We start from the raw sequence: 14,165 nt of genomic DNA, 5'->3' as shown, positions 1-14,165 counted from the left end.
AAAATATCCCGAAATTTGGAACAAAAATATCCCGAAATTTGGAACAAAAAGACAAGAAAAAGGTAAAAAAGGTAACAAAACAAAAAAACGAACAAAAAGCAGAATATGAACATATAGATTAAATGGTTGATGATTATACATATATATATATATTATAAACTTCTTGGCATTTGTGGGAAAACTCTTATCAAGTTGCTCAGTGCCTTTTTAGCCACAGTTTCAAAAGCAATCAAATCAATCTGCAAAAGTTTCAAAGGTTTAAATGTTTCTGAAAGGCATTTGAAAGCAGCAAGAATGCTGCTGTTCCAGGTTTCAAAGGGTAAAAAAAACTGCCTCAAAAGCATTTTTACTCTAAATATCAGAACCCCCACTCTAATATCTTCTTCATCTTTCTGTGCAAACATTAACACATTTCTATTTCAAGCAGCTGTTCAGGTTTTTTCACCAAAAACTACATTTTAACAGATTACATTTGAACACATCATGATAACACTATAGTTCAACTTTGCCTAATAGTCATTTTAAATGAATGTAGCTTTATGCTACTTAAGCTGCATTCATGTGACCGTGTACACATTCTCCCCCTCTTCTTCAAACTTTTTCTGACACACAAATGCCACTTTAGTGAGAGCTTGATTTGTTTTTTCAAAATTACATTTTACTCTTAAAACTACAGCTGATGACGCATGCTGACGACATTTTGTTCTTGTGTACTGACGTCGATAGACATATGCCATAGCCTGCAATTCAGCAGGTGATGTCATCGTACAGTCTCTATACATCAAACTTGATGTTGTTCCAAAGTTTACTGGGCTGATGTTGCAGAGTGTAGCAGCACTGCAAATCTGAGAAAATTTGCAAAAATCTCAGTCTGCAGGAGGCTTAAGTGAGAGCTGCTGCACAGACTACCAGCTATAGCTTTCTTAAAAAGTTCTAATAGAATGCAATTTTTTAAGCATTCAGCATAGACTTTGTAGATTTTACCACCTGAAACAATCCCAATCTGAGACCCATGTGTCCACTGCGGCAAAATGGAGCAGTGGATGTGATATACAGCACGTACAATTTAGGAAGTAAAGCTTATCAATGTTAAGAGTGTTGGAAAACGTCAAACAATCTGCGGAAAGATTGCATTTTTTATCCTGAGTTGACTGCAGACATCTGTGAGCTCAAGAGCAAAGCTTGAAGGGCTAAATTCACTGCTGGAGAACAAGTGACAGAGAGTGACATCTTTTTACAACTGACTGCAGGTCTGGAGAATTTGTCGGAAAACTCAGCTTATAATTAATTTGATGAAACCCTCGATCAGACTCCAAACATCCCAAAAAGAACTTTGAGGCATTAAAGATGTATTGCATCGCTTCCCCACCAAAAAAAGGAGAAACATGCTGATGAAGATGCACTTTAAACACGGAGCCTCGGGAGGCCACTGAAGCAGCATGGCTGCCAGGGGAGCAGTGGAGTGGGGGTTTAGATTAAAGTAATGAACACACACTGCATTATACAGCAGCATCATGCCTCCGAGCTCAGAGATCCGCTCAGCACAGACCCAGAACAGAAACGCATCAATTCACATACATTCACAAATGCACGGCTGCAGAGGGAACTATCAAGCAACACAACACTTAATTTGGGTTCTCCTCCTGATGCACGTACATACACACACAATACACACACACACACACACACACACACACAGCTGCCTGATTGCTTGTATAGAATGATGGCTGAGGGTTTACCAACTGCTGGAGTTTGGCCAGCTGCTGTGGGGGTCCCTGTGTGGATGCCCAAACTGTGATTTGATGGAAAGTTTGTGTGCATGTGTGTGTGTGTGTGCATGTGCGTTTGTTTTTAGTGAGATGGAAATGTTGCCATTATTAGTTTATCCTCAATTGAACCTCCATTATAAATAAGCATTTTTTTTCCCAGAACTAAAGGGATAGCTCAACATTTTGAGAAACACGCTTATTTGCTTTCTTCCCCACAGTGATATGAGAGAATTATTCTTTTTCATGTCTGTACTGTAAATATGAAGCTACAGTCTGCAGCTGGTTAGCTTAGCATAGCATAAAGACTGTAAACAGGGGACACAGATAGCCCCGGTAGCAGCGCCCCTTTCGGTGTGTTCAGACAAAAAGTAAGGCACATTTTTATCTAATTAGTGCAGGGCTGAATGCTTTATGGTTTGTGTTTAATCGTCAAAAAGAAAAACAAAACAATGCACCAGTTAGATTTAGAAAATTTCAACTAAACTCAGAACTCATTTTCTGAACGAACATCCTCACTTTGGCTGATATGTATTAACGGAAACCTGAATCCTACTTAATCGACAGTTGGGGAGTCATGAAGTGCAACATACAGAGTAGGGATTTCCAAGATGCTGCTGCACATTTAAATGGCTTGATGATGTTCCCTTTCTCTCCTCTTTTTTTTTTGATTGGCTGACATATTGCATCCTCATCATCACATGCTGTGCAGACAAGCCAAACCTTCTTTTGTTCTCAGATGGAGCCGAGATAACAATCAATAATAAATGGTTAAACAGAATAAAAGGCTGCCTGCATTGTCATCTGCTGAACAAACGGGCCAAAGGCAAACACTCATTTACTGACTTGGGTGTTTGACAAATATCTATTGAACCTTTCTGCGGTCAGAGAGGGAAAAAAACACCTGGTTCTATTCCTGCATGTTTGATCCAATCAAACTTCCCATTCAGCTTCGTGGGACAGCTTTATGCAAAACTCATTTGTCACTTTCCTCCTCTTTGTTTCCACTGCTACTCGACACGGCAGCTCCTCCACGGCTGAGCGCAGCCCACAGAGCACGTACAGGAAGGAGCATCAATCACGGCGGAGTCTTTTGACGCAAGTCGCGTCCCATAATTAGATTTCGGGGCTGTCCTGCTGCCTAGAAATCAATCGTGGCCCTGCGAGGTAGCGGCACAGTACGCTGTACAGTTAGACGACTGTCCTCACACTGCATCGAGCACTGACTAATGGATGGATCTCTCTCTCTGTCTCTCTCTCTTCCTCTGCGCAGCTCACTGCAGATTCCCTCTGCCTGCATGTGCGCGCTCGGCGGACAGGGAAAGCTCGGGGGTTGCCTCCGCCGTGCGTGTGTACCAACTCATCTTTTTTCACCACCATCCAGCGCGTTAGGAGTGCAACACACTACCACCACCACCACCATCATCATCATCATCATCATCATCATCATCACACACCTTAGATCTGCCAAGTCATTACATCAGTGAATACATTGTGCGCAAGGTTCTTTTTGGCTGCGTTTCATATTTAAAAAAAAACTTTCCTTTATAACACTTAATTAAAAATAATTATGCTATTATGTAGTGTAAATATTTTGATCAAATTAACATGTAGCCTATGGGTTGATATTTTTAATTATGTTTATGCTGAAAAACTCTCAAAAAGTTGCCCAACTTTTCTGTCAATCGTGCGCTTTATTATAAGCAAATTTTATTGCCGAAAACATGTATTTTTTAATAATCAGATGCATCCTGTCTTTCCATTTTGCATATTAAATGATGCAAAAAAAAGGCGGATAAAGATACGATCGCCGTGTTCCCCCACCGAGGAGTGCGCAGGGAGATGAAGTTACAGTTTGGCACATCTTTTTAAAAAGAAAAGAAATACTCACAAGGAGCAGATGCATGTTACGACGAGTCTCCCCTTCCCCGGTCTGCCCCCCTCTACACAGCAGCAGAGATAGAAAACATCGCAACCAGATTTCTTGTTTCTTCTCCGATGCAGCGGTTTCTCTGCTGCAGTCCGAGGGAGACGAGAGATGCTGAGAGGCTGAGGGGAGGTGGGAAGCGTGAGTGCGATGGAGGGAGGAGGCAGGGAGGGAGGAAGCAGACTGGAATCGATTGTAGGCCTGTATCCTACGAACAACAGTGAGTATTTCCCGGTGTAACACAGCAGAGCGGCATGTGGCGGAGGCTCCGTGATGCAGGAGGGCTGGCAGCATCACACACTGCTGAGTTTGAGAGGAGGAGGAGGAGGAGAACAAAGAGGAGTGGAAGATGAGATGTGGCTCCTGGGAAGAAGTTTACCGAGGGATGACGGACTGTTGCTGGATCTGCAGCGTTAACTTAAAAACCACTGGAGGAGCAACTCCAGCAGGCTGCAGGGTCCAGCTCAGTGGGAGCAAATATTGTGTTATCAACTTAATGTAATAATCGCAATAAAATAAAGATTTTAGGTCCTACACAGCCAAGGTCCAATTTATTGGAAGCAAATAATCTGCTATCAATTTAATTTGATAATCACAATTAAAAACCAAATTATATGATTGCAAAAGACCTCAAACAACATCCTGCAAAGTATTTAAATGCAAACACAGAGGCAATGCTGCGTTCAATTGCAAGTCATTAGTTGCTAATTCTAGGTGTTGGTTATTCTGACTTCCCATCTAAATGTGTTCCAGTGCATCTGTTCGGGATAACATGGATGCCAGCAGGAAAATCATCTGAGGAGCATCTACTGGGGACCTTCATGAGCTACCAAAGCACCATCAGTGACGAGAAACGGCATATGTTGTAAGTGTATGTGTATCTTACAGTTGGCTACATGTAAATTCACTGATGTAGCTAGTTAATAGAGAGGGGAGGAGTAGGCTTGTAGGCTACTACATGCTCGCAAAGATTTCTATCAAACACAAATAAACTGAAATGAAATGGAGAAGCCTCAAGTTGTTATAGGTTTTACAACACAAACACTACATACAAGTAAACACTGACGAACAGGTAATTCTGCTTACCATTAACTGTGCGCCCTGCCATATTGCTGTGACATCAATACAAGCGACTCAGTCAACATGGATCGTGCCAAAGTCTCCCATTTGGAATTCCAACTTGAATGGCTGCTCCAGTGCACTCTTCAGAGCCAGAAGTCGTCCTTTCCCTGAGTTCCAAGTACAATAGAACGTGGCAATAGATCCAAGAAATGCCTACAGGTTTGACTCAGGGGAAATCAGCTTAACAGTCTTTTAATGGGCTAAGGTTGACACAGGGAAAATCAGTCCACTCTGGCAAAAGTACAAAAATCCACTGGGCAAAAGGTAAGGTCAAAATTCAATCTGGTCACAACTGTGAAGGTTCACTAGAAAAAACATGAGGAACTTCTGGACCACTAACACAAAGGACGGGACAAGCTGGTAAAGAGAGGAGGAGAACACATTCTCTAGGGGAGGGGAGACAACCAGACACAGATGCAGCACATTAGGGCGGGGCAGGTAATCACACAGGCGGGAAACACAGGAGGGCAGGAAGTAAGGACACCTGAAACAAGACAACATAAATAAAACACGAAGCACAAGAGTAGAAATGAAAGGGAATAGTGACAGAAAGTTAACAACCAGGACTTGGTGAGACAAGCTGAGCCAATGTGCTAGATCATCAGGACGCTTGAATCGACCTTTCATGAAGCTTCTTCCTAGGATGGCCACTGTCCACTTAACTGTGCGGGAGGCCTGTCAAGCTTTCAGCAGAAGCCAATATGCCGAAGCGGTGTGTTTACGGACTTACAAGGGTGACAGCTAATAACCAAAAAATTTAGGGGGGGAGTGTCGAATTTTTCGCCTTCCCAAAGCCAAAGACCCCAGAAGAGAGATGTTGGATATGTATAAAACAGTGTGGAAGACCACATGAACAGCTGAATCCATCACAGATCAATAAAAACACCTTTGTTTGTTCCTATAAGGATAATTATCCCTGGATAGAGATAAAGGGATAATTTAGTTTAGCTAGTAATGGGCTAAAACGTAAATAATGAAAGCTAACTCAATGTTAGCTTAAAATTAAATTATATATTGACTTACCCAGCTGTACAAGAACATTTTTGTTCCTGTGTAGGTTTCTCCTTCATGTGAATTGTCAAGATGTGGGGTCAAGAAATGGTGATATTGTTAATGTAGCTCTCATGCATATTGCATATTGTGGACATTTCTGTCAACTTTGATTAACTAATCGTTTTAGTCGCACTTTTCATTTTTGGTCAATGCACAAAAATCTTAATTCATGTAATTCAAGTATTACAATACTAAAGTACAATACTTCCCTCTGAAGTGTAGTTGAGTAGAAATGGAAAGTGGCATGAGATTAAAATATAACATTAAAGTTCCTTGTATTTAAGTACAGTACTTGAGTAAATGTACTTAGTTACATTCCAGCTCTGGTCAACAGATGGACGCACAGAGACTGAAATTACAGAATCTGGGTTCAATGTACCAAGTGTAATAGTAATAATACTAATAATCTAATAATTATAATTACTCAAAAGCTTCATCATCAATTTGATTAATGCATGTTTAATAATGCATTTCACTCCTCGCTGTCTCCACTGTGGTTAGATGACACCGTGGACATCACAGCTTGTGGGGGAGAAGCTGTTGAATTAATGTTAAATTATTTTATCTATATTAACTGGAGAAAAAAAGAAAAAAATATAATATGGAAAAAATAACACAATGGAACAGCATACCCAACATTATCCTTCCATAGCTTTTCAATTCCAATACATTGCATCTGCTGGAAACTCTTGCTGTATCATTCCTTAGGTTTGTTGTTCCTTGCCACATTGTTGTGGTGTAGTATATTTCTTTGCACAGGTATGTGGATTGAGGGCACTGTCATGTTCAATAAGTAATTATTTTGCCTCATCCCTGAAACAGTTGCCCCACACACTGGCTGTTGACGCCACCAGCAAGCTCAGGCATACGCTCTATCTTTCTAAGAATATCCCTTTCATCTTTGCTGTTGCCCCGGTGGAAAACATCACTCATAGCAACACTGAGATGGCCCAGTGCGTGGGTGGCCATCATCATCTGCTGGCACCTTGGGGTGCTTCAACCAAGGCATACTCACATGAAGCTTGCCCTCTGAAGCCTCCTTGATGTGTCTGGAATATGATCCAATAACCTTCCTTGAAAAAGACTGAAAGTTTGTGGATGTCTGCCGTTGGTACACAAAGCCAATCCCCCTGCATAGTCATGAATGATACATGGGGAAAGTGTTTCAATATGCAAATAGATTTGCAAAAAACGTGTTGATAAAACACGACTGACAGAGTGATGTTATGCAACTTCTCCTCTGGCGCTAACATTCCAAGAAGCATGATGTTAAATTGACTGCACCTTTATATAATTCACCCATTCACACACACATTCACACACTGGTGGCTGAGGCTACTGTACATGGTGCCACCTGCTATTCAGTAACCATTCACACGCACTTACACTCTGATGGCAGCATCGGGAGCAATTTGGGGCTCAGTATCTTGCCAAAAGATACTTCGACATGTTGCCTGAATGAACAACACCCACTCTACTTCTGAGCCACGGCCGCCCCCTTACATTAGTGAGTTTATTTCTATTGCAGCCACTACACTAGCCACTGCGATAATGTATAGGCAAGCCCCTTACACATGGGAGCGGCTACATTCGAGGGATTTTTGATTTCACAGAGGAATTGTGGATTCAAAACTTTTGGATGATCTGCTGAACTTTTAAGAATTATGCAATGCAGTAACACCTCGTGTAGCTCCTGCTGCATCATGAGGGAGCCACTACTGACAAGCACATGGCCATAGCATCATGTGACCTAGAAAAGCCAAAAAAGTGTTTTCATTGCAATTTTGCGAAATATGGCTTCGTTGAATTGACTAAAATACCACTTCATGTGAGCGTAAAAACTTTTTTTGCAATAAATAGAAGTTTTTTTTTTAATTGATGTGTTTCCATTAGGTATATTTTATATTTTAAATTTCAATTTTCACAATTTGAGGGTTAATGGAAACCCAGCTATTGGTGTGTGTAACCTTTTCAGAGACAGAGGATATTGTGGTCATGAGGTTGAGAACAGTTCGGATAGGCAAGGAAATTTTATTTATAGAGCAAACTTCAGACACTTGGCAATTCAAAGCTCTTTACAGGTATAAGTATATAAACAAGCAAATAACATTGAGTGTATTCGTACATGAAGGATTAAGTTTGGTTTGTGTGTTAATCCAGCTGGTTCAGTGTTGACGGATGAGCAGACTGCAGCAGTTCATATTCCACTCTGCTCTCTGTTTAGGTTACTTAATTAGAACGGAATCTGATTCCGATTTATATCAGGTTACTCTGAGAGCTTGAAACATGCCTGTGAGTGTGGAGGAGCATGAGATATATGGAGAGGAGTAAAGAGACAGGTGAAGTTTGAGAAAAAATTATAGATGGAAAGATATGTGAGGGAATTGGGAGAGAAGGGACAGAGAAGAGATATGGTCAGACTATAAGGAGGTTACAGAGGAACAAGAGTGGACGAAAGGTGAAACATAGAGAAAAAGAAAAAAAGGGAAAAAAAGACTGTTCCTTCCCTTGTGTTTCTTTGTAATGTCTTGTGTTTCTTTGTAATGTCTGCAATTGTTGTGAATGTGTACAGACTGTGAAGACAAATTTCAAATTTCTCAAAGAGGACAATAAAGAATGAATCTAAATCTGACTTAGGAAGATGGAAAATACAGAGGGGAAGAGAATGATGGTAAAATAATGAGACACATACAGTGGATAAATAAGAGGTAGGATGGAATTGAGAAATAAATGCAACTACACACATATCACAGAATACATTTTATTTTCCCTCTGGTCAGGCTAAAGACTCATCCCCGGCTGAGTGTCAAGTATGCTTGTTAACAGTTCCTCTAATGTCCACTAGATTCTGCTCTACGACAACTCTGAATGTATTGAAGTGACTAGGAAAACCTGAATAGTAAATGTCTTTCTACAGATGCAGTCAGTGAAGTTTTATCATAGAAACAGAATAGATAGAAAGGATGTTGATCTGTTTGCTGTGTTTATTTAACGAGGACAAAAGAAAATGGTGATTTTTGTTAGTTGCTGTGGTGACACAGTGGTAACACACATCAGGTGGACCGTAAAGTGTGTCACACTCATTAGTTTGAGAGCTTAATGTTACCCTACTCATGTCATTTAAATGATCAATGGTATTAGCAACTTTGTACAGTGAGTATGCATTTATAAGTGGGAGTGCACAGGGTAAAGTGTTAGTTACATTGTTACATTAGTTCAATGCAGGCATGGTTTTTGCCAATTTTGCCGGAATTTAATGGCGGGAATATACGGGATGTATACAAATTTGGGTGCATTACTTTTTGTAGGAAAAAAAAAGAAAAGTTTGTGAGAACAGCCAGTTTTATGAAGTCCCCACCTTACCTCTGCACTGTGCCCAAGAATGCTACGAACATAGCAAATTCAGAAGAAATAGGAAAATAAAGGCAGAGAGAAGGGTTTCTGATGATATGATGGTATCTAGTGACTGAAAATGGATTACTTCCGTATGAGTATGTACATTGCCTTTTTGGAAAATTCTGCATAATGTAGCTTAACCAAAATGGGTTTGGTAAGTTTATTTTGTTTCTATCAAGTTTGAGTGGAGGGTGTTTTACGATGAGTCAAGCCAATTAAGCTGGTTCTTGCTTGGTGAAAGATGGCGGGTAAGAATATTCAGAATCAGCAGTTGACTAAAACTGGTGCTGGCAGCAATCGTCCCAAACAAAAATGTCAATATATCTGTATATTCCATCGTAAATATATTCATATATATTTATTTATTTGTGTCTTTTAAGATGTATAAACGCCTGAGAATATGAAAGTGTTCTCACAGTGGGTTCTTGCAGATTGATTCAGAATGGTTGTTGTATAAATAGTAGTTAAGCCTGGTAGAGAGCCGACTGGTCTGCAGCTCAGTTGACCTGCTGCAATTTTCTGTTATCATCAGCAGGGTGACCTGAGGATCCTGTTACAGGTGAAGGGATCTCCTGCTGCTGAGTGGCCCAACAGAAAACTGACCCATGACAAGCAGCAGTAACAGCACTCAATCAGTAACAGCTTCAATCAAACAAGTTCAGTAAGTTTTATTTGCTCATCTCACATCTGTAGTTTGGTTCTCCTGTCCGGGACAAAGACATAAACGATCCACACTTGCCTCGTGGTTCTTGTCTGACCAGCGTTAAGAGATAAACCAAGACTTTGTAAACCTGAAGCCACGTGGACTAACAGGTCATTCCGATAGTTTTAGTGATTTCATCTTGAGTCAGTCCCACAAAGACACAACCGGGGATATCCAAAACATCCCATGTTGCCACTTTGCAGAATTCCATGTACACGTTACTCTTTGAGTATCCTTTTTGCATTTAATGTTGACGTTCCTGGATTGCTACCTTGATGTCAACACAAACACATGCTGGGATTGCGCTGCATGTATAGGTAACAAAAGCACATGGTCACCAATGTCAACAAATGCATATGATGGCAAGAATGGTAAGGATTACGAGAACGAGGCACATGGTATCGTGTAGTTGTTGGACCATCCACTGCTCCTCTCACCTGCCCTACAGGCGCCTTCACACTCCTTATACATTGTTACAGTTATCATTTCAATCTGATGTTGTTCTGTGGCATATCATGTGCATGCGAAAGGTTCCCACCTGGCTGGATTATCATGTGACACCGCCCGTTCGTGTATCAAGTTGACGCAGCAGGTGCTGTCCGGTGGTGTATAATAATAACGTCACTGGCTGAGTTCTCAACTGATGCCGTCCAAGGGCATATCAGTCAGATGCAAATGGTGGCTTTTGGTGTCTGGATCGTACGCCAATACCAATAGTCAATAGTCAAAGCAGCTGTATTTGACAAGTTCGGAATGAGAACGGTTTGGAATTTCCCCAAGACTGTTAATAAAGATAGATGCTGACTGCAGTACAGTGCATAAACCACACCCCCTCCATGTTAATGCAAAGACAGGACTCAAGACTCAGATCTGGTTGTTTTAGGTAGTTATCATGCTGATGTTTGTTTAAGTGTTAATTTTTCTGATAAGTTTGGTTCTAACTAGTAATTTGATGTTAAAAAAAGGGGGATTTGACGTCATGACTGACAGCTGCGCATGTCAATCAGTGTGCTCACACTCAATAATGCTCATGATTGGCTGGACTGATGTATGGGTGGAAACTTAATAACTATGTAAAGGGGGTAAGTGGAGACGCTTTGTCTATATTTATATAAAGTCTGTGAAAAATCCTAACAGTTTATCATGCTGAGTCATGCTGCTCCTCCATGAGCCGTGCGACTTTATTTATCATCTCTGTTGGTGGTGAAGAAATAGTTGTTTACAAGTATTATTAGACTTCAGCTGGACCTCATGTGTCATAAATAATGATGTGCAGAAACACTTTATTTGGAGGAACACTAGAAAGGCAGAAGGGTTTATAGTGTTCTCATCCAACCTCAGGTGCAAGAAAAAAGTATGAAGAGAAGCACTTTGCAAACTGAATATCACACACTCCAAAAAAAATTCATTATGCAATATTTTAACCATCAACGTCTTCAGGTAAACATTCATGTGAACCATGTGGACAAAAATTAAAGATTTGACCACAATTGGGAAATCATGTGATACAGAAAAATACTCTTCATCCCAGAATGATATAGTATAAACACAAAAAGAACACATGGTAGACATTATAGAAACATGTTGACATGTAGGCACTGTAAAAGAGCAGGGTGTAATAGGTACAATTAATAAAAAACTGCATTACATTCTCCAAACATTTTCTCTGAATCACTAACGCCTTGCAGGTTTTTGAACTTTCACAATGCCATCAACAACAGCTGATGGCATGGCCACCCTACTTGAAATTAATGAGGCTGTGCTCATGCCCAGTTCTGATGTTGTTGAGACGCTTGTGTAATGTGAGTGCACAACAGCCCTGCTGTTTGGCTAATATAATTAACACCACATGTGCAGGGAATAAAGGGCAACATACCAGCAATGTGATATGATCAAAACATCCAAACCCAATGCACTGACAGATTCTTAACACATCATTTCAGGTTAATGCTTGTTGGCTCATCAGGACACTGACCTGTTTCCCACACGCCTCTATACTCCTGAAACAGCAATTTTATCACATAGGCATTACAGATTGACTCATTCAGCTACTTCTGTCTGTATAAAACATTTCATACATTGAACACAAGTGTTCAGTTAACCAGACTAACTTGGAATATTTGCTAACACTTGGAAAGAACGTTATTTTCTCTTTCACATTTAAGTTGCAACAACTTAAAAAAACAAAATTAAGTACAACCAACTAATTTTATGTAAACTCAGCAACTAGATAAAAAGTAATAATAAACTTTGTTTTTATATCTTTATGTATAGAGCACATTTAAGATAAGGGATGCAGTTCAAAGTGCTTAACAAAAAAACCCCCCAAAAAAAACACAGTGGCAAAAAGACAAGATTAGACAATCAAAATACAGTCAGAGATAAACAGATAGTGAACGTAGAAAATATAGAGACCAGTAAAAATTGTAATAAGAGAATTGATATAAAACAATTCATACAAGAATTACATAAATTAAAAGCCACAATAAAAATATCAGCTGCCGTTTAAAAATGTTTACAGTGTCTGCTTCAGTTATAGCTTTTGGAACGGTATTCCAAAATTTTGGAGCATAGTTAACAAAACCTGCGCTGCCTATTTCCTTGTGTGTATTTAAAAACCCAGCAGAAGAAGATCTGAGAGCTCGTTAGGGATTATAGAACAACAGACTGAAATGTAGGTTGGTCCCAAACCATTAAGAGCTTTTAAAACTAACAAAGAAAGAGCCCTAAAATCTATTCTAAAAGTTAGGCATGACTTAAGACTAAAAGTTAATTTACTTACCTTTTCTAAGGCAATCGGTTAATTTGTTTTTTTAAGTAAGATCAACTTGTCAGTTTTACAGTTTACTTTGTGCTACAGGGTATGATGGGACACTTGGGGACACTCCGATGTGTGTTGCATTTCAGTGATGAGTAGAGCTGTAGGTCATCATGGCATGTTGAGGCAGTGATGACAACTCAAAGACTGTCACACAAGGCCGTGCATTTTAAAAGAGCTAGTTATAGGCTACATCTGTTGTCTTTTATGTCCACAGGTTTGTATCTTTGATCATTAATCCAAAAAACATTTATGTACAGTACTAATAGTTATTTAGCCTTTGTACTGATGTTGTAATGTCTATTCAAGTCTGTTAGTACTCCAACTGTCTGTTACCTAAAACTGCCTGGTAAACAATAAGTATACATTAATTACCATAAGTGAATGTAATAATAACCATTAACTAACAGTTAACTAATGTGTCAAGTAATCATTAACTAATGGAGTTCATGTTTGTTAAAGTGTTAATTCATACGTTATTTTATAGTATATAACCAGTCTATTAATGGTTACAAAGATACAAAGGACACATTACTAACCATTAACTGACCATTAACTGATGTGTCAAGTAGCCATTTATTAGTGGTGTTGGTGTTAATTAAGGTTTTATTCCATAATATTTGAATACTTTAATAACTGTCCATTAACATGGACAACAATAACAAGTGTACACTAATTAATATTAGTTAATGTGATAATAAGTAGTGGCTAACAGTTAATTGATGTGTTAAGCAGTAATTTGTTAGTGGTGATAAAACCAATTTATGTTTTATTCCACACAGTACTTAATACTTTATTAATATGAACAACAATAACAAGTGCACATTAAATAACATCCATTGATGGAGTAATAACCATTAACTAACAGTTAACTAATGTCTCAAGTAATCACTTCCTAACAGTATTCATGATGTTAATTAATGTGTCCTTGTTATTGTTGAAATTATGTTTATAGCCTATTCCATATAGTATATACTATACTCATTTTTTAAAAAAAAAATTACTAACGGTAATTAATGTACCCTTATTGTAAAGTGTTACTGTCTATGAGAATGAGAACCAGACTGCAGGAGCCCTGAATGCCCTCTATACCAGGAACTGCTACACTAGACTCACGCTGATTGACTGGCTGCCAGGGGGAGTTTTGTTTGGAGGCGGAGCTCCTTCTTGGATTTTTGTAGTGTATGTCACTGCAATGTTTCAGTGTGCAGAATGACTCTGGATAACACACCGCAGTGGTTTCTGATTGGCTCTCACAGACTGCCAGCTGCCACATGAGTTGTTGTGGCACCTGTTGCATAAAGATTGATTTCACTTCAGTATTTTCATTCAATTCAAGTCACTTCTCTGCATTTCCAGGCTTGCTGGCTGCTGGCTGCT

At 39.5% G+C, this 14,165-nt stretch overlaps 1 protein-coding gene across 1 annotated transcript in view; it reads right to left on the bottom strand.

The window, feature by feature from the left end:
* The window catches only part of LOC121959920 (synaptic vesicle glycoprotein 2C-like), a 57,454-nt gene extending 53,780 nt beyond the window's left edge, over positions 1-3,674 (bottom strand). Inside the window, exon 1 of the mRNA XM_042509467.1 lies at positions 3,658-3,674. The gene's annotated coding sequence lies outside the window, so the exon portion shown is untranslated. The remainder of the gene's footprint in view (positions 1-3,657) is intronic.
* Between the last annotated feature and the right edge of the window lie 10,491 nt (positions 3,675-14,165).

This window comes from Plectropomus leopardus, chromosome 20 (genome assembly GCF_008729295.1).
Source record: "Plectropomus leopardus isolate mb chromosome 20, YSFRI_Pleo_2.0, whole genome shotgun sequence".
NCBI classification, from domain to species: Eukaryota; Metazoa; Chordata; class Actinopteri; order Perciformes; family Serranidae; genus Plectropomus; species Plectropomus leopardus.
This window is presented reverse-complemented; position numbering and strand designations above follow the sequence as displayed.